This window comes from Emys orbicularis, chromosome 9 (assembly GCF_028017835.1).
Source record: "Emys orbicularis isolate rEmyOrb1 chromosome 9, rEmyOrb1.hap1, whole genome shotgun sequence".
NCBI classification, from domain to species: domain Eukaryota; kingdom Metazoa; phylum Chordata; order Testudines; family Emydidae; genus Emys; species Emys orbicularis.
In genome coordinates, this window is record NC_088691.1 from 64,149,833 (window position 1) to 64,171,647 (window position 21,815).

Below are 21,815 nucleotides of genomic sequence, written 5' to 3' on the forward strand. Positions count from 1 at the left end.
TATTCAAATGCCAAATTGTAGGAGATGTTCTTCTAACTTAGACTGTTGTATGATTCTCAGGTTTTTATTTGGTTTGGCATGACCCCCAAAGTTTTATGTTTGGTATTCACTCAGTTGATCTTTCAGCTCCAAGTACTGGTATCATGTTAAATAGTTGTACTAGACAGGATGCATGGAAAGAATTCCTGGAAAGTTTTCCTACTTCTCTTCCAGATAGCATAATGTCTTCACATTTCCTCCCAAATACATGGAGATGATGATGGGGATGTAAATCCCCAAAGATGAGTCCTTCATTGATCACTCCTGGGTCCAAACTCCTTAACATTTTAAAAATATAAACCTATTGTCATATTAAAAAAAACCCAATGGAAAGTAAATGTAAAAGTCTACATTAATGCAATATTAGGGCTGAACAAAAGCCAGAAGTCAAGGAGTTCAGAGTAAAGGTTCCAAACTCTTAAATGACAGAGGGCAGCATTATCAGAATTACAATAGGGTCTTTAATTATATTATCATTTAATCGACTATTTTGGCCACTGGGTTTAGTTCAAAGGGGAATTACTCACACTAAATATGACCAACGCATAGGTGACATCCACAGCAAACCCAGGCAGGCAACAACAGTGAGCAGCCTGCTCCTGCAGATGGAAGAACTAAAGAGTCACAGAATGCATAGAGTTGGAGTGACCTTTCTTCTCTTGCATCATAGCATATTTGGCAAATGCTACTTCCTACATTGGTTCTGGCTCTTGGGAATAGTGGTGCAGTTTAGTCCTTTATTCTTAGCAGTATCGTATGGGAACTCTCCCTGAAAAGCTGAAGCAGATACCTTAAACATGTGTTTGTCCATATGTGAGGTTCTATTTCCTAAAGATCTGTAAGGAATGACTGAGGATTCCTATAAGTTGTGTAATGTTTTGGGATGATCCTTTTCCTAAGAAAGCTCTCTCTTGGCTCTTACAGAGATGACACATTTTGATTTCCTCACTAGTGAAACTAATTTAAAATGTCACAAAGCTAAAACATTTTTTCAAGGAGTACAGATAAAATGCATGGGGCCATCCGCAGTTTCAAGGCTCAGTTTATACTTATTTTTATTTAGATACAAACACAAAAGGAGCCAACAGAATCCAGAGAGCCAATTCTCTCTTTGAAGATGCAACTGAATTAGGGATATTCCTTTAGGACAAAAGCAGGAGGATTGATCTCCCATATAAGAGAAGAGGTGATCTTATCTCTTCCACCCTTTATAGGAGAGAAAGAGAATCTTTCTGGTATTCTTGGGAGGTCTGGCAGATTTACATTTTTGGCTTAGATGAGTTTGCAACTGCCCAGCATCACACTGATATTGGAGATTCTACAATCACACACACTATTTTTCTTCCTGCAAAATCAGACGGCATGTGAGAGCAGAAAGTAATCTTAATAGTGGATCCAGAAACATATCATTCACAATATGTTTGATCTACATAAAATGGGAGTTAGCTTAATAATTCTCTGACTTATTTAGAAGTTTTCTTTCAGTGATTTCAAAGCACTTTTCCAGGATTAATTACTGTAAATACAATTCCCAGAGCAGGCTTGTGAGGTACATAAGCACTACAGCTACTTTACAGTTGAATTAACTATATGAATGAGTCAATATCAGGAGCTCAAAACCAAACTCCTTCAAATATGGAGAGGTGTGGAGAAGGCAGTTTGGAGTCAAATCACCAGCTCCAGACCTATGCCTACTGCTTTGGTTCCCGAGCACATGCACACCAGAAAGATTTATTTCCTGATTCAGATTCGGGTGTGGCCAAAATCTAGTAAATACAGCTGATCTCTCAAAAGTTCAACTAAGTAAGATGCTGGAATTCTCACAAGTTCAAGTGGTCTTGCAAGTTTCCCACTATTTCAGGTCAATCTCTTACAATAATTCATTTCCCAGACAAATTGTGGAAATTAGACTAATGTTTCTGTGCAGCAATGTCCTGTAGTCCATTACTACTTGCAGTACTAGGTTGCAAAGCTGACATTATGTTAGTTGTCCTCATTTTAGGGCTGTTCCCTAGCATCTGCATATACAAGCCTTTCTGGAAGATGAAGACTCTATTTTACTTCTGTTATGATTGCTCATTTATTCATGCAATTGAAGACTTGCAATGTCTTCAGCAGGCTTTGGATCAGGCCATTTGTGTGCACATGACTAGGACAGGCAATTTTTAATGGTTCACTGCTTAATGTTATTAACCCAGCAGGAGCATACACTTCTTCCCAAAGCCCTTCTCTACACCTTCACAGCTAGGGGTGACTAGGCATCCATAGGCCAAGATTTTAAAAAACAAGTGCCTAAAGTTAGGAACTCATGGCCATATTTTGCACCTAAAAAGTGGCCTGATTTTCTTAAGTGCTGAGCACCCCATAGTTGTCACTGACTCCACAAGCTTTGTATATTGACAAGGTCGATTTTGGCCATAATTTTTCAGACAATAGGGAGTAGGGTGACCAGACAGAATGTGAAAAATTGGGACAGCGGTTGGAGGGTAATAGGAACCTATATAAGAAAAAGACCCAAAAATCAGGACTGTCCCTATAAAATCGGGACATCTGGTCACCCTAATAGGGAGAGGGTTATTACAATCCTAGCAATCATTTCCTTTCACTTTCACATTTTTCTAGATAGAATCTATGTGGACAGTCCTTTATCTACTCAATCCCTGAATCTGTGTGACAAATTACAGAATCATAGGAGATCACTGATTTCCTTAATTGCATGTGTGACAATTCGTTAACTACATAAGAGTATAATTATTTCCTGTATTTATGCATGTTCACAAATAATTTTTACACTATAAAAGAAGTGACAGCCCTTGAGTGGACTCATGAAACTTGAATTTAATCTCTCTCATGTAATACACAGTATACATTGATTATATGCGTGTTATATTTTTACTGATGGTTGATGACATATAGCAGCTTTATAAACACCACAGACATGCTGAGAAATGGGTTTGGGGTTTTTTAGCACTTACATATAGCACTTGTCATGTTCCAAATGAACAATGGGTTTGATTTGCTCTGTTGGCAGAACTCAGGGTGTATGCCCAGGTGACAAAAAATCTGCCCAACTCAGGAGACTGAATCAACTGCAACCCCCTTTGAATTAAGAGTTCTAGAACCAGCTCAACTCAGAGTAGCTGGGGTCAGGCAAGAAGGAGGCAGGACTGGGGCAGCCAGGAAATGGGCTGACAGTATTTCAGTATTTCAGAGGTAGCCTACTCCTGAAGGTCTTCCAAGGTGGGAAAGGGTGCTGCCACCTTCCCTCTAGCTAGGAGTTGAATTCCTCCTCTGGCACTGCTTCCCTTGTGGGCACAGAGGGGTGCAAAATGCACTCTCCTCCACCAGCATCGTGAAGCAACTCTATTTTCTAATTAGACCTCATAGCACCCATGTAAGGTAGGTAAATAAGTGTAATCCTTCTGCCAGGTGTTGTTGGCAGCAACGAGGGCTAAGTTCAACTAGCTAGGGGTCCCTCTTAAAACTAACACAGTGCTACCACTGGCAAGGGCCTCCATCTAGAATTTTTGGGATCACTATATGCTTTCTCAGGGTACCCCTTACTAGATAATACTTCCCCCTCTCAAGCGCTAAGTGTGCGTGTGTGAAACTGCTGCAAAAGAGGTTTGTTGCCCCTTCTTGCCAGCCAAAGATGGGAGAGATGCTAGCAGCAAATTATCTACTGCTCTGATCTCTCTGATGAGCAGGCTGTACAGAGAATTATTTGCATAAGCAGCAAAAACGTGTTCCCATTCAGTAATTAAACTTGAAATCTTTCACTTCTGGGTCACTGGCTCAGCTCCAGCTCCAATGGAAAGTAGCTGAAAGTTGTTACCTAATGAGTGTTTGGTTGCCAATATTAAATGTGTTGGTCATTTCAGTCCAGTTGCTAATAGGCAAATGATCACCTCACACAAACCCTCACCCAGCTAAGCAATTTCTTTATTATTAATAGTTTATTATTCTTTGACACTGTCAATGGAGATATCAAAAGAGACAACTGCTTCTATTGTTTAGAGCAGGGAACCTGGGATTTGCTATTTCTATTGCCAGATTGGCACAGTCTTCTTGAATGACCTTGGTTAAATCATGCAACCCGTAAATCAAGTTAACCAGCTTCACTCATGTCTGAAATAGTTATATTCAGCTGTTGCATAGTGATCCTGCATGCTGTGTGGCAAGGGTTAATTAATTAATGGTTGCAAAATTTTGGAGCTCCTTTTATCAATGAGGCTCGTTAAGCACAAAGCATAATTATTTATTGGCACTATTTGAAGATAGAGAGATTTAGATGCTAGTTTATCTTTCAAGTTTCATCCATGACTGAAGTTCTCTCACTCAATCATTCCTCAGCATGGAGGCTCCTTCTGGTGAATTTGAAGCAATAATACACCAAATGTGTTATCAAGGGACTATTATACATACCATGATCATTAACTATAAGATGTCTCTTTCATAATGTTTCACTACTTGCCTGACAGGATCAGGAAAACAGGAACGACAAGGAGATGAAGTTACTGATAAGCATGGGAGGAAGAGAGGAGATCTAACTAAGCTTGGATTTTAGATGTTTCCACATCATGCTGTCATAGGCAAGAGCCACTGTGGTTATCACACAATTACTGTTATTTTAGAGCACTGATTTGAATAAAAAACAACAACAAAAGCCACATGTAAGTAATGTTATGATTATTACAGATGCCATGAAGTGCTAAGAAATATGAAGAAAGGGTTGATAATCCATTGCTGGAAAGAATTTAACTCCTACTTACCCAGAACTTTCCTACATGAATAAAGCACCCGATTAATGTTGAGATAGAAAGCAGAGAAGACATACATCAATGGAAAGAGAGCAGGGAGAACTGTCTTGTTATTGTGACACAGAATGAGTCATTTGAATTCTATGCCTCAGTTTCCACATCTTCAAAATGGGGATCTGCCTCACTGGGGTGTTGTGAGGCTAAATTCAATAATGCTTGCACAAGAAGAAAGATGGTCTTGTGGTCAAGGGGCTCAACTGGGACCCAGGACTTTGAGGTTCACCCTGCTGCTTTCTGTGGGATGTTGGGCAAGTGACTTAAGGAAAATCATGGCCACACTAAAGTCAATGGGAATTTTGCCACTGACTTTAATGGGGCCAGAATTTCACTTCATCTCTTTGTGCCTCAGTTCCTTATCTCTGATATAGGGACAACAGTGCTTCCCTTGTTTGTTTTGTCTATTTGGATTGTAAGCTCTTTGGGGCAGGAGCTGCCTCTCACTATGTGCATATACAGTGTTTAGCACACTGAGGCCTCAATCTCAGCTGAGGTCTCTGTGGACCACTCTAACACAAATAACAGGAGTAAAGTGCTTTGAGAGCCTCCCAGAGAAAGTGTTGTATATACAACTCAATCCACATTTTCCTTCATATTGCAAAGGTTTCTGTTGTTCTAATGGAGTGCTGCATTCTTCAATATGGTTGGAAGAAAGATCCTGTGCTCTTGAACACTGAAGATAGCTGTCAGCACCTAGCACATCAGCAAAGATCCTAAGGACCTGATTGAAAGCCCACTGAAATCAGTTGTTGGCTCCAGAAAAAATTAATTATTGATAAACTCACACATTGATAGTAATCTTCTGAAGCAGGTTTGTAACAACAAACTCTGAGTCATACACTGAGATATATACAGTGAGTGAAATGAAAAGGAAATTGGGTAAATATTTATGTTAGTTAATTGTGTTTATGTTAAAAAGTTACAGTGTTTGTTTAATGTCTTTGCGAAATCTGTAAACTTGGCTTCTGGATAAAGGCCTTCACAATAATGTTTAGTTACCGCCACGCGAACCTGTCATTCACTTGTAACACTTCTGTGGAAAAACCCATGACTACTGCTCTCTCAGGTATCCTCACACAACAAGACAGTACCTTATAGGTGCTTTGCAACAGCCACTGGAGCAGTTCAAATGGTTCCATACAAGCAGGAAGGGGAGTTTTAGTTTTATTCGGTTGACTGTTCTATTATTCTACCCTTACATCCTCATTGCCCCCAAAGGGCTTTTTATATGGAAAGGAAGTGAGAGCCTGACTAGATTTGATTTTCCGCTGATTTGCAAATCCTTTCCTTGGGTCCCCTCTAACTCTGGCAAAACAGGCAAGGGTAACAATCATGCTAAAGCAAGTTTTCAGCTACAGATAGTCTGGATTTTGCCAATTTACACCAGCAGAGAATTTGGCCCAAGGTGTTTGAATCTAGATTAGACTGAGGTTAGGGTTTGGAATGGAAGCAAGCAAAGGATTTAATGGCATTGAAATTCACGATCTGTTTGTAATGCTCCAAGTTCCATTGAAGTCTATGGGAATCTTTTCATTGATTTTAGTAAGACTGGATCAGGCCTTAAACACTCAGGAGTCAAGACAAAAGGCATCACACCTTTATTAACTGAATGAGGACCTTGTTCAGTTTGACTCCGCTCAGTCTTCTGGATGGATCTAGCTCAGAATTGGCATTGTTTATACATTAGTATAGATGCTCCCATATTAAAATCCCTTGCCTAAGCATTCCCATGCTAGAAACTTGATAAAACGTATTCTTATATTGTTCTCATGAGATTCTGGATAAGAATGGTAAAAATCTCATGAGGTCAACTGTTCTCACTACTCATCCACAATCTGGTTCTCTCTCCTTCAAGCATATGCTTCTGTTTCTTGACAGTATTCACCATTAAGATTTTGTTAACAGCTAATGTTAACAAAACATTCACAGGATTCCCTATGCTTGGTAATATTATAGTTACTTGCAAAGGCATTTGCAAAAATTGCACTAGTCACGATCATGTAGCAATAGATTGTTTCCTTAGTAGTTTAAAAGACAACTTTCTATTCCTTACTGTGTCTTATTACAGTCCAGCTTGCTACTGCACTTGTTCTGTACTTAGACCCTGATCCAGCAAAGCACTTAAGCACATGTACATCTTTAAGCATGTGTGTACTCTTCATGAAATTCAATAGGACTATGCACATGCTTGAAGTTAAATGCATGCTTCAACACTTTGCTGGATTGGAGCCTTGTTCCACTGATGTCCAGTGTAAATTGTGAATAAGTAACCAGTGCAGAATATGCCTTGGAAATTCACGAGGATCAAAATGAATTTTGACCTTACGGTGCACATAAGGATGATTTATTTATTAAAAAGTCCATCATATTTTCTGTATATTCTTTCACAAGAAGAAGAATTTAACAGTGAGAACAAGCTGACATTGTTGAGGTTTGGCCTTAGAATGCAAGATAAATTTTAAATTCTTTATATCAATTGTTTTTAATAAGAAATGTAAACGAGCTGGATCGTTTTGCAGTGTCCTGGAACAGGGTCTTCCATTAATAATGATACGGCAGTCAGGGATTTACATAGTTGGTAGATCAAAAGTATTTTCTCACACCACCATGTCTCATTTTGAACGAGGACTATCATGGATTATGAAAGACTGATTTAAATTGGGCTTTAAGGTCACCACCATTTAATCTCACTCTTATCCCATTATAGATGTAACCCTTCTGCCCATCTAAGTTGGCAGCAACAAGGGCCGGGTTCTGTATCTAGGGGTTCCATTTCAATAACACAATGCAAAACCGGCTTGAGCCCCCACCCAGTGACCTGGGACAATTACATACCACCCCCCTGGGTACCTCTAAGAGGCAATACTTCCCCTCTCGCAAGCATGGAGTCTGAGTGTAGCAGAAAATGTTTAATAACATGAGGTAAACGACATCAGCATAAAATTGGAAAAACACCACAAACAGGATTCATAACACAAACCATGAGCAAAACCCACCCCAGCAAATTGGGCTGTGTCCTTTCCCTTTGGCTCTTGAATCCAGCAACCCAAAAATGTCACCCAGAGTCCCCAAAGTCCAACACCCCCAAAGTCTCTTGGGTCCAGCAACCACCCAAAGTCCCAAAAGTCCAACAACCCCCAAAGTCTCTGTCCCTGGTCAGTGCAGCCCCAGAGTAAAAAGGGGGGGCATGCAGGGTGTTAAGGGGCACCTTACATGATCCGAGGCTGGCCAGCCATCTGTTTCTCCGTGGGGGTTCCACCACAGCCTTCACCACAAGCCAGTCCACTTTCCTGCCATCCCACAAACTGCTCCGCTCTACAAGCTGCTCCGCTCCGCTCCGCTCCCCGACCTGTGAGCCGTTCCAGCCGTCCCCGCAAACAGCTCCGCTCGCCGTTCCTTGGGCCACTCCAACCAGCCCCACAAGGCTCCACACCACTCGCTGCTCCTCCAGTCGTCCCCACAAATTGCTCCGCCAGCTGCTGAGCAATATAGCTTCAGGCTCCCCCACTAGTTAACACAGCACTCAGTGATCTCAGCTCTTAATAACTTTAGCTCTTTTGTGATTTCAGCTCTTAGCGATTTCAGTAGGGGAGCCCCAGTGCTGGTGCACCATTGGCCCAAAGTGAATTCAGCTCAGCAGCCTATAACTAGACTCCTAAGGGAATCAAAGTTAGCTCTGACATTCAACAGTGGAAAGAGGAGGTGGTGCAATTGGTGTTTCAAACCCTCAGAGAGGGCCCATACCATCAGGTACAAATACCTGTCCCCATCCTCTCTCAATTCACTGGGTTTTGTAATCCATGCCCCTTGTCAAGCAAGTGCTACTTAGGTAATGGTGAAGGTCACTCAGTCCTTCTGTCATACAACAGTTCCACTGGCCTTGATTCACAGAATCAGGGTAACAAAACTTTATTCTTCCTGCCCCAATAATAGAGAAACTGGGGATCCCACACCAGCCAAAGTAACCACTTTCAGTTGCTGTTGTTTCATGCCAGGCGGGTGGGTGTGCCTATGCAAACAAGATCAGCCCCTGGAGTTCTTTTCCACACTCGCCATAATTCACCACCAGATGTCAGGGTAGAGCTCATCCTGACTCTGCTTACATAGAAAATCAGGCAATAACATTTGAATGATAACATTTATAGTATAAACTTGAAAAAAGCTGACTGTCCATCACTTTAAATTAAAAGTAAACCTACCAAGATATTAGTACTGAAATTAGTACAGAGAACCTATAAAGAAAGGATTGTTTATGAATAAGGCTGTAGATTGGGGCTCAGATGATTTGGGATCAAATGTTGGTATTGCCACAGACTTTCTTTGTGACCTGGGGCAAGTCATTTAGAGTCCTTTTTTCAAAAGTACCTAATAGCTAGAATTTTAAAGGTATTCAGGTACCTAAAGATACAGATAGGGCACCTAATGGGATTTTTAAAAGCAACATGGCACCTAACTCCCATGGGCACCTAGGTGCCTTTGAAAATCCTACTAAGAACCTATCTGCATCTTTAGGCAACTAAACAGCTTTAAAAATCTGGCCCTCAATGACTTAAGAGCCAATGTCCCATTTTCAGAAGTGACTTAGGCAGTTAGGAGCCTCATTGAGAGTCAGTTGGATTTAGGTTCCAAAGTACCTAAATAATTTTTGAAAGTGGACCTAGATTTGTTTGAAAATTGTACCCTTGATCTGTCTGTGCCTCAATTCCCTTCTGCAAAATGGGGATCTTACTACTTTATCTTTTGTATGCAGTTTGTAAGCTCTTAAGGGCTTACAAAAATGTCTGTTACTATATGAATGTACAGCACCTCGCCCAATGGGACTACAATTAAGTCAATGGGTCTACTTATGTGCTTAAAGTTAGGTACATGCTTAAGTTCTTTCCTAAATTCACCAAGGGCAAGTCATGCCTGACTAACCTAATTGCCTTCTATGAGGAGATAACTGGCTCTGTGGATGGGGGGAAAGCAGTGGACGTGTTATTCCTTGACTTTAGCAAAGCTTTTGATACGGTCTCCCACAGTATTCTTACCGGCAAGTAAAAGAAGTATGGGCAGGATGAATGGACTATAAGGTGGATAGAAAGCTGGCTAGATTGTCAGGCTCAACTGGTAGTGATCAATGGCTTCATGTCTAGTTGGCAGCCAGTATCAAGCGGAGTGCCCCAAGGGTTAGTCCTGGGGGCCGGTTTTGTTCAATATCTTCATTTATGATCTAGAGGATGGTGAGGACTGCACCCTCAGGAAGTTTGCAGATGACAGTAAACTGGGAGGAGTGGTAGATACGCTGGAGGGTAGGGATAGGATACAGAGGGACCTAGACAAATTAGAGGATTGGGCCAAAAGAAATCTGATGAGGTTCAACAAGGACAAGTGCAGAGTCCTGCACTTAGGATGGAAGAATCCTATGCACTGATACAGACTAGGGACCGAATGCGTGGGCAGCAGTTCTGCAGAAAAGGACCTAGGGCAGGGGTGGGCAAACTTTTTGGGCCGAGGGCCACATCTGGGTGGGGAAATTGTATGCAGGGCCGGGGCAGGAGGTTGGGGTGTGTGAGAGCATGCGGAGTGAGGGAGGGGGGTGCGGTGTGCAGGAAGGGACTCAGGGCAAGGGATTGGGGCAGAGGAGGGGTGTGGGGTGTATGAGAGGGCTCAGGGAAGGGAGTTGGGGTGCAGAAGGGGTGCGGGGTATACGAGGTGGCTCAGGGCAGGGGTGCAGGAGGGGCGTGGACTGCGGGAGGAGGCTCAGGGCAGGGGGCTGGGGTGTAGGAGGGGTGCAGGGTGCGGCAGGGGGCTCAGGGCAGGGGGTTGGGGAGCAGGAGGGGTGCGGGGTGCGGCAGGGGGCTCAGGGCAGGGGGTTGGGGAGCAGGAGGGGTGCGGGGTGTGGCAGGGGGCTCAGGGCAGGGGGGTGGGGTGCAGGAGGGGTGTGGGGTGCATGAGGGGGCTCAGGGAAGGGAGTTGGGGGGCCGGGTGCAGGACGGGTTCAGGCTCCAGCCCGGTGCCGCTTATCTCAAGCGGCTCCGGGGTGGCAGCGGCGCGCACCGGGGCCAGGGCAGGCTCCCTGCACGCCTGCCCTGTCCCCGGCCCCACGCCGCTCCCGGAAGCACTGCAGCCCCTGGGGGAGGGGGAGGGGGAGGGGTAGGGCTTCGCATGTGCTGCCCTTATTGCGCCTCCAGGTACCTCCCCCGAAGCTCCCATTGGCCGCGGTTCCCCGTTCCCGGCCAAGGGAGCTGCGTGGGGTGGTGCCTGGAGGCAACGCACGGAGCCCTCTGCCCCCCCACCTGGGGGCCGCAGTGATGTGGTGCTGGCGGCGCCGCGGGCCAGATCCAAAGCCCTGAGGGGCCAAATGTGGCCCAGAGGCTGTAGTTTGCCCACCCCTGACCTAGGGGTTACAGTGGACGAGAAGCTGGATATAAGTCAACAGTGTACCCTGGTTGCCAAGAAGGCTAACAGCATTTTGGGCTGTATAAGTAGGGGCATTGCCAGCAGATCAAGCGATGTGATCATTCCCCTCTATTTGACACTGGTGAGCCTCATCTGGAGTACTGTGTCCAGTTTTGGGCCCCCCACTACAAGAAGGATGTGGAAAAATTGAAGAGAGTCCAGCGGAGGGCAACAAAAATGATTAGAGGGTTGGAGCACATGACTTATGAGGAGAGGCTGAGGGAACTGGGATTGTTTAGTCTGCAGAAGAGAAGAATGAGGGGGGATTTGATATCTGCTTTCAACTACCTGAAAGGGGGTTCCAAAGAGGATGGATCTAGACTGTTCTCAGTGGTACCAGATGACAAAACAAGGAGTAATGGTCTCAAGTTGCAGGTGGGGAGGTTTAGGTTGGATATTAGGAAAAACTTTTTCAGTAGGAGGGTGGTGAAGCACTGGAATGGGTTACATCATGGAATAGGTGGTGGAATCTCCTTCCTTAGAGGTTTTTAAGGTCAGGCTTGACAAAGCCCTAGCTGGGATGATTTAGTTGGGGATTGGTCCTGCTTTGAGCAGGGGGTTGGACTAGATGACCTCCTGAGGTCCCTTCCAACCCTGATATTCTATGATTCTATGATTCTAAAATTAGGGCCATAGTACTTACTGCTAAGAGGTGTCCTGTTGACTTCAATGGGACTATGCAGGTTAGTAAATTTGCAGGACTGGGTCCTGAGTGACTAGTGAAAATCAAACGTGTCTACAGCCAGCACTTTACTTATTGCTCTTGCAAACTCCCTCTTCCCCAACAGTACTTTTAAGATTTTAATTGATTAGGACTGAAAAAAACTGCAACTAGGCAGGCTGATTTGAAGTAATGGATAATCTCCTAATATATGGCATCGATATTGCTGCCCCCTTTGGGATTAAGAACCACAAAGCCCTGAGGGATACAGGACAGTTTAGTCTGTGAAAGCAAGAAGTCAGGTCACACCATAAGCGTGACTAGCGAAGATGCTGGAAGGTGACAGTACATGGAGGCAGCTTCCACAGCACACTTCAGAAAAGTTACAGATACATGGCTTGGTAAATTTCAGCACCAAAGTCAGCATTCTACTAAGAACTAAATATCCACGGAAAGGAATTTCATAGATCTTGCATTACTCAAGACTCCACAGCTTTCCTTCTTGGATCATTTTTCTAAAAGTGTTTTTTTTTAATCACACATTTGCAGGAATTTAGGGCCACATCTTACAAACACTCACTACCAGGCCTCGTGCTTACTAGCATGAATAGTTCCAGTGACATACCATAATGCAGGGATAGTCAATAGGCGGATCATGACCCAAATCCAGACCACCAGACGTTTTTGAACAAACGTTTTTTTGAATAAAAAAGTAAACTTTTTATTTACTTATTATCAGTATTGTTATTTTTTATTATTTTCTCTGGAGTCTGGACCTTGATACCTTAGCCAAGAAATTTGGACCCTAACAAAAAATAATTGACTACCCCTACCGTTATGAGTCCAATGGAATGTGCATTTCCAGTAGTAATGTAAAAACATGGCAGCCACTAACCATCTGAAGTATTCACAGGTAGATCAGGAATTTTGAGAGGCCACTCCATGAGTGTATAAACAGGAAAATCCCAAAGTATCCAGTCTCTAACTTTAGGTTTTAAAAGGTGCTGCATAATTACTCTTGTGCCCAGAAGCCCCAACATTATTTCTCTGCCAGTTTAGGTTAGTTTAGTGCTTAGATTGCCTGATGAGAGAAATGAGAGTAATCTGTCTCAGAGGACACATCTCGGAGGTTGTGTCTAAAGGGATGCTGAAAGAGGTAGATGTTTTCCATCATTCACTGTTGAGATGGTAGTAATATTCCCTCACCATCCACATGTTCTCTATAATAGTTACATACTGCCTTCAAATGGGTGCTAGAGCCTATAACAAGTCAAATTCCATTTTGTTGACACAACCAACTTCAGCTGTTTCTATGGCAAAGATGTTAGCATGCTATAATTAAGCTGGGTCGGGATTTTGGAACATCATTAAAATATGTTCCTATCTCTTTTTTAACACTGTATTAGTCTATAACACTCCAGCACAAAAAAACTAAAAAAAAAATTAAAAAGCAATGATAGCTTCTAAACAATAGTAACAGTCTTACAAATATAAATATAAATTAAACTACACTAGTACATTAGGATTTCCAAATGTAAACAAATGTATTAAGACAAGAACTTGGTTTTCTATATTAATTCTGTAGAAGATATATTATGGTCCTAGGGGCAAAATGCCATTTGCAGTGTTGACTATTGGCCATAGAGCAGGGATAGCACTTAAAATTCTGAAAATATAGACTTAACACTAGATACAGACTTATCTTCAGAGCCAATGAATATACTTTTGCCAAAACACTTGCTGGGGTTTTTTATAAAAGACTTTTTGCCTGTTGGATGTAAGAAGAAGGGGACAAAGTAGCAACACTAATGAAATCGATGGTTTGTGAAGTGTCTTACACACCAGGGCAGAGCTGTCACAGTGCCCATGAGAAAGGCACTTCATCATGAATCAGGGTGGATAAAAATCAATGATTTTTTTAAATAAAAAAATCGGATATTTTTTATTTAAATCGGATTTTTTAAATTGAAATCAGATTTTTGTGATAAAATGCGTTTTGAGGAAAAAAACCTATCTAAAGATAGTTTTAATTAAGATGCATTATAGCTCAAAGATATCTCATCATGGAGTAGGGATTATAAATTCTAATTCTATACTATGAGACAATATATTCATGTAATGTTTAAGAAAAGCTTTGTAAATGAGTTCCAATAGTTCATGGATTAGGGACCCAATTTTATGGGGTTCCAGGGGCTTATGTATAGATTATTTAGGTTAATCTTTCTACCTACCCAATGGGACTCAGTGCTCAGTCTAGAAGATACTATCAGAGATGCTTAGTTTTGCAGTTCTCAAACTGCGGATTTGTGTCTCCAGAGATAACGTGCAAAAATGTTTTAAAATAAATAAATAAATAAATAAATAAATAAATAATATATAGAGGTGAGAAATAACAGACCTCAATCCTATTGTCCCTCTGCAAATTTGTGTACACAGAGTCAATCCCTTACCTCTCTCTAAAAGTGCAAAGTTTCAAAAAGTTCAATGAATAGAAGATTGTTGGGGGCAGAATAGATCTGGACAAGAAGAAGAAGTCTGGAGATAAACGTAAGGGAGGGAGGGACAGGCAGTAGAAACAAAAGTGAAACAGTTTGAGCAGCATATTCAAGAAGTCTTGAGGTCTTTCTGAGTATAGCCTTCATTGATTTGAGCTCTACCATACCTTCTCTCACTAGAAGGGAAAACCTATAATGGCAGCAGGACGTAAAAGAGACACAGTTTGGGAATAAGAACCATTCAAGAAATCTATGTTTGATGATGATGTTTTAAAGAAAGTCACACCAGTGAACGGGCGGAAATCACTTAAGCACTTGGATTCAGAGACTGTTGAAGTGATAATTTCACTTTTAACAGCAGTAGTTTCTTCTGACGGTGTAGAAAGAATATTTTCTTCCTTTGGACTAATTCATTCCAAACTGAGAAATCGTTTGGGATCTGAAAAGGCAGGAAAGCTTATTTTTCTTTTCCATATTATGAACAAACAGGAAAATGAAGGTGAAGATGACTGAGTTAGCTGCAGAAACCAATATTTTAAGTTTCTCATGTTGGCCTCGCTGACATAGTTGATTTATTTATTTTTAAATTTCATTTAACTATTTTAGTTAAAACCAATTTTAACAAAAACAAACCTGATTTTAAAAAAATGAACGTTTAACTAAATTCAAAAATTCATATGCTTGTTTTGTTAAAATATTATATGTTTGCTGTTGAAGAAAAAAATCCAGAATACATAACGTTGTTGTTTTAATTAAATAAAACAATTTAAATGTCTGTCTGGTGATGTTCTCCTCCTAATACAGCTTGGCAAGAAAATCCTCCAAATAATGATTATTGGAGATAGACTGTTGAATTGGAGATAGTTCACCTCCCAATGACTTCATAAATATCTGCTTCAATTACCTTTGGTAAATGAAATAACCAAACAATCATTCATTTTCTGATATAGCTGTAAAACTAATCTGAAAAGTTTTCAAAATAAATCACTTTAAAAATGTATAGTGTGTACCTTCTAAAAATGAAGCCTACATCTATCTCTGAGTTGTGAAGAATATGTATTAAGGTTATAACAACCAACAAGAATGCACTTTTATGTAGAAATCCATGATTAAATTGAGTCTTCCTGACTAGTGATTTAAATCATGATCAATCAAATCCACCCTGTCATGAATTACTATGACTGGCCACTATGAAGGATAACATATAGTCATTGGACCAGGGAAAGAGCACAAAAATGCCTGTACAGTGTGGGAGTCAGGGCACTCAGAGGATGTGGGAGTCCCAAGTTCAAATTCCTACTCAAATGACCCTTTGATTATTTATCATTTGATTATTTATAAAAAGTGGAACGGCTTCAAGAGAAGAGACTGAGAAAGGCCTATACCAGAGTTCACATGCCTACAAATTGGGGAAACCCCTGTTTGAATCCCCTCTCCACAGTATGCACACAGGGACAAGGGAACTGAATTTGGGTCTGCCATATCCCAGGTGAGTGACCTAATTAGAAAGATAAAGCTTATAAGAAAGGTGCATCTCCTCCTCCTCCTCTTGTCATTTTAACTCTCCAAATCCTTTGCTTGCTTATGTCAAAATGCCTGAAAACCAAAACAAATTTCAGGTCAAAACAAAAAATGTTTCATTTTGACCTTTTCAGCTCAGTCGAAACTTTCAGCAAATTCAACACAAATATGGAAATAGTTTTGGTTGACCTCAAACTTCATTTTTCGGCAAATAAACTATTCGGCTAAAAAAATTTCAACCAGCTGTACTTGAGATATCACTGATAGGTCTGAGGAAGCAGCAGCAATGGTGAGATGCAGAAATAGTGTACTGGTTTATTCTCCCCTTGAAGCACACAGCCACTGTAATTTCCATTAGAATTAGTGTCTATTGATTGGACTTTTATGTTACAAGGCAGGAAAGGATGTAAATGAATTACATTTTTTACATGGGAACCATGAGGTTTCTGCATGATATCATGGGCCACAGTGAACTTCTCTCAACCTGTGTGTGTGCAAGAAAGCAGATGCTCAATGCATGGTTCTCCTCTGGATCCTACAGTGTGTGTGTGGCCAGGGTAGTAAGAGGGAGAAGGGGAGGGCTGGAGTGAGCCACATGTAGTACTATCCCACTGGCCCTGGACTCTCGAGAGGACGCTCAACAGCTTCCAGGCTCTGTACACTGGGGCTAGGTCTACACTACCCGCCTGAATCGGCGGGTAGAAATCGATCTCTTGGGGATCGACTTATCGCGTCTCGTCAGGACGCGACAATCGATCCCCGAATCGACGCGCTTACTCCACCAGCGGAGGTGGGAGTAAGCGCCGTCGACTGGGAGCCGCGGCAGTCGATTTTGCCGCCGTCCTCACAACAGGGTAAGTCGGATCTGATACGTCGAATTCAGCTACGCTATTCGCGTAGCTGAATTTGCGTATCTTAAATCGACCCCCCCCTGTAGTGTAGATGTAGCCTGGGTAGGGTGACCAGATATCCTGATTTTATAGGGACAGCCCCGATATTTGGGGCTTTTTCTTATATAGTCCCTTATTACTCCCCACCCCCTGTCCTGATTTTTCACACTTGCTATCGGTCACCCTAACACTACGTGGCGTGGGACTTGAGTCATCATTCCACCAATCTCAAAGAAAATTTGGCAAAATGTTAAATGCAGTTTAAAGCTACATTAAACCATTCTGAATTTAAAGCCCTCTCTGCCTTGTGAAGAAAGGAGCAAGCACAAGAGTCTCTGGGGAGCTGGTGTATGGCCAGGGAATCCCAGAGCCAAAGCAGAAGTACAAGGAATCTGAGCACTTGGCCATGACCTGTGGTGGATCTTCTGGGTTTGGAATCCCTTGCTTATTTTGCTGGTGGAGGGATAACCCTCCTCTTCCCCCCCCACCCCCCATTCTGCAAAAGAATGGTTTTGGCGAAAACTCACTGTGGGGAACTTTATGGAGGCTTTCTATAGTAGGGGGAATTAAAATAACTACAGGTCCCATTTTCAGATGTGCTCAGCACCTACAAATGGAGCTAGATTTTTGGCAGAGCTCAGCTCCTATTTAGGCACTGGAATAAATGGTTAAGAGATTTAAAATTGCTCAGCAGCATATTGGGTGTTCAGCATTGAAAATCTGGCCATAAATGTCACAAAGGGGGCAGCTGGGTATGGAACACTTTAGAAAAGCTGGCCCCACATGTTAATATAGATTACTTGATACTGTAGAAATGCTTCACAGGAACTACTATTTTTACTGATATTTTTTATTATTTAACATACTGTTTTTATTGATTGAGTTGTTTCACCATCAAAAGGCACCTGAGAAGCCGCAATCATTTTCAGAAAGTTAAAATAAAGCTTCACCCAGTGGTCCAGGAGCACAGGGCTTTTATTTTTTTTGAAGATATAGTCACATAAATCAAAAATCCCAGAAGCTGGTAAATAAAAGAGGAGGACAAGATGGCCCAAAGAGCCCAGACACTGAAGTTTGAAGACAGCTACAGATAAACAATGCACATTGGGTAGGGAGGTAGACACTCCACAGCATGTATTCAGGGAGGCAGTTCTGATAGCAACAGCCATGGTTCAGTAACCAAAGAGTTTCATTATGGGCTAATGATCTTCTACATTTCAGCTTAATAAAGCAAAATCATTTTTCAATGAATGAACAAAATCATTGAAACCACTGCCCTGAATATTTCTTCACTCAAGTAGCCTCAAAAATGACCAAATTTCTCACCAGCTATTGGCCAAAGAGTCCCAGATAAATGTAGGGTGACCAGACAGCAAATGTGAAAAATCAGGACAGGGGGTGGGGGGCAATAGGAGCCTATATAAGAAAAAGACCCCAAAATCAGGACTGTCCCTATAAAATCGGGACATCTGGTCACCTTAGATAAATGTGAATTAGAGGCCCATCCACTATGCTTTCTCTCAACCCTCATTTGTCTTTTATGCTCAGCAAGCATATGCTATTCTCAGCTTGCCTATTGAAGGAGAGCAGACCATTTGTCAGGGACCTCGGTAGCTTGTATGACCTGCAAGTCTATGATAGCATTTCCAGGAAGCCTGTAATGGAGGAAAAGGAGGCATCTAATAAAGTACTAAGTTAGTGTCAGTCTCTTTACTTGGAGAAGGCTAACACATCAAGGAGACTTAACTTATGCTCAGCAGAGAACATGAGACTCAGTGGATCTATGATCCCACATATGACAATGGGAGTTTTCCCATTGTCTTCACTGTTCCAAAGAAAAGAGGAAACATTTTACAAATGGTGATATGCATACATGAATACCAGCTCCATTGACTAATAATTGATGTCTTATTGCTCTCCACAGTTAATCCTGATATCCTGTCACAGACGCTATGTGACAATTGTAAATCAAAACCTGTAAATATTTTTTGTAAATCCCCAAAAAGGTGACTTTCCTTGCTACTTAAATGCCCCAACTAGCAAGGTTCTCCCTTGTACAATGCATTACAACAATAAATTGACATAGATTTCTTACAGTTGCACATAAATACAATGTTTTTTCCTTTTTTAATAAAACTAGGCAATTATAAAACAGAACCAAAGCAAATCTATATTTAAAGAATGCTATTGTGGTTGCAAAATCAAGCTGTCAACAGTTAGATAGTTTTGCAAATTCACAGTGGCAGAGCTACCGATTTTAATTTTCCCTTTCATCACTCAAATTTTCCTAAATTGGAGAAGTTTCAAAAAGTTAGAGTAGCAAAAGAAAAATGGGGGAAAAAGTTAAAAACAAACAAACCTGTAGACATCATTCGTTTTATTGTACTCAGTGGCAGAAAGGCTTGGGAGAACAACATTTGAAAATTCAAAATTCTGAAGATTCAACAAAAACAAAAAAAATCACAACAAATTTGGAAAATACCCACACAGATGGTTCAATTTCAAATACTCCAAAACAAACTTTGACATTTTCAAAATTTTCCACATTTTTTTTCATTTTTTTAAACAGTTCTATGACTGAGGCTGTTGGATATAGGACCACTGCTTAATTTGCTCTAAAAGCTGGAAAGAGGATAGTGAATGAAGCAGGGGCCTACCGGAAGAGAAAGAATGGTCTTGTTATTAAGGCCACCCAGAACTGGTTTCTACCTTGCCTCTGCTCCTTTGAGATGCTGGGCAAGTCTCAAACCACAGTTTTCACCAGGGTGTAAGAGACTGGGGCATAGATGGGCTGGCCTAGCAGTCACAGCTTGGCTGGGATCTGCATGTCAGGGATGGTAGTCACTGAGCAGGAGTCAGAGGAATCGCAAGGGTCAGGTTCAGTAAGCAAGAGTCAGGGTCAGAGTCAAGCCAGGGTCAGAGACCAGAGATAGCACCAGGCTTAGATCACAGATCAGGAGACAAGGCAAAGTTTGGAGTCACAGCCATCCAAAGTCTGTGTGGTTGCCCAGACATCTTCCAGGTGCAACCCATAGCGTTAAATAGGGCACCTAGACAATCAGAGGGCTGTGGGGTACATTTACTTTGGGTCTCTTGGGAGGTACTACATGCGACACCTACTCTTCACAGTGCTTCCTGGGTGTAGCCCTGCATAGCCTCCTGTTGGCACTGTAGGAACATCAGCCATCCTAGACTCTGCTAGACCCAGGTTCTAGTCCATAGACCCTTACACAGGGCCATTGAATTACCATTTTAAAAGAAAATTGAGGGCTGGATAAGAAAGCTGATCTCTCAGGGACATATAGTCTTCTGGAACACAACTTTTTTTCCTCCTCCTGTTTCTTTCTTAGCACCTCTTTTAATTTTCAAAAGGTTAATGAGTCCTCTGCATTGCTTACAGTCCCTTTCATGCCTATTTCAATAGGAGGGCAGAGTCACTTTGTCACATTAAAGCTTCTATATAACTGCACTGGAAGCCCAGTTTTCACTAGTCTGACATTTTGTGTGTGTGTGTGTGTGTGTGTGTGTGTGTGTGTGTGTGTGTGTGTGTGTGTGTGTGTGTGTGGTGATGGTGGGGTGCTTATAGACAAATCCCTGCTTGACCAAAAACCTTATTTTTTGGCCACGCATGATCCCAATCAAAAAAAAAAGGAGAGAGGGAGCTGTCATGTTCACACAGTTCCCTGATCGATCCAACTGGGAAAGGACGAGCATTGCTTTTATTTTAAAAGACTCATAAGATGTGTTTAATTTGGTTCTGTAGTTATTTGTTCAGTACGCAGTGCAAATTTTCCTGGCTAGAGACATGGGATATGGTAAACCTTTGCCTGGATCAATGTCCAACTTCTTTTAAGTTATTGAGAAAGTCACTCTCTCGTAAAGTTCAGATCTGCCAGACTCAATAACTCTACAAAAATGTTCAGATGAAAATTGCTTCAAGCAATCCTAGTAGAAAGCCAGCACCTCACCCCTAGTTTAAAGTTATGATCCTTATCATAATTAATTCAATAAAGAAGTAATGTACTTCAACCTAGGCATAAAGAATAATTTTCTATCCTGACTGGTATAAACTTTCAACTAGGGACATTTAAACTCTGGACGTGATCTCTTACTGCAAATAATAAATTACAGACCCAGAGCCGGCAGGTTATAGCTGAAGCTGAACCTTTTAAAATATGTTGCTAAGTACAAGAAGAAAACGTAGACTATGTAGTTGTGATAAATTGCATGATGCTATTTATAAACATAGCAGAAACTGTTTCTCCACTGATAAATTAAACAGTAATAGCTTGTTTTTAAGTTTTGAACAAGTTGAAAAGCAGTTCATATGATACTCATAAGCAGATATACCATCCATCATGAATTTAAAATCAATTTCCCTCTGTCATTGAAACGTAGGATTATTTCAGTTTCAAAACAGACTAACACTTTTTCAGATAGAAATATTTGTTTGAAAGATCTAGATAACGTGTTTTTTAAGTATCATGTTTTCCAAGTCATCTCACTTTTCTCCCCTTGTTGTTTTGCATTGTTATTCTGTGGGTTTAACTTTTCCTTGGAAATATGGAGTTGATCTTGCTAAGCGCCTGTCCTGCAGGGCACTCAACACCTCCGGGGATCAGGCCATTGACTTTTGGATATGTACATAGCTACACCAGATATCTATGCGAAGATATCAGAACTTTATTTCTGGAAAAACTATGCGCACATACAACAGTAGGCATGTAAGCAAACACACAGATGAAAGATTAATACTAAACATTAATACTATACTAGTTGATAATGCATTCAGTGATATTTCTGCACATGTTGTTAGAAACAAAAAGCATTTAGCACTTAGTGAAAAAGATATAATGAGCCTGATTCTACTCTCACTTATATTGTGTTCACAATTTTATAGAAAATTCTTGATTTCTATTGGTGTGAGGGGAAATTCAAGCCCAGTGACTGA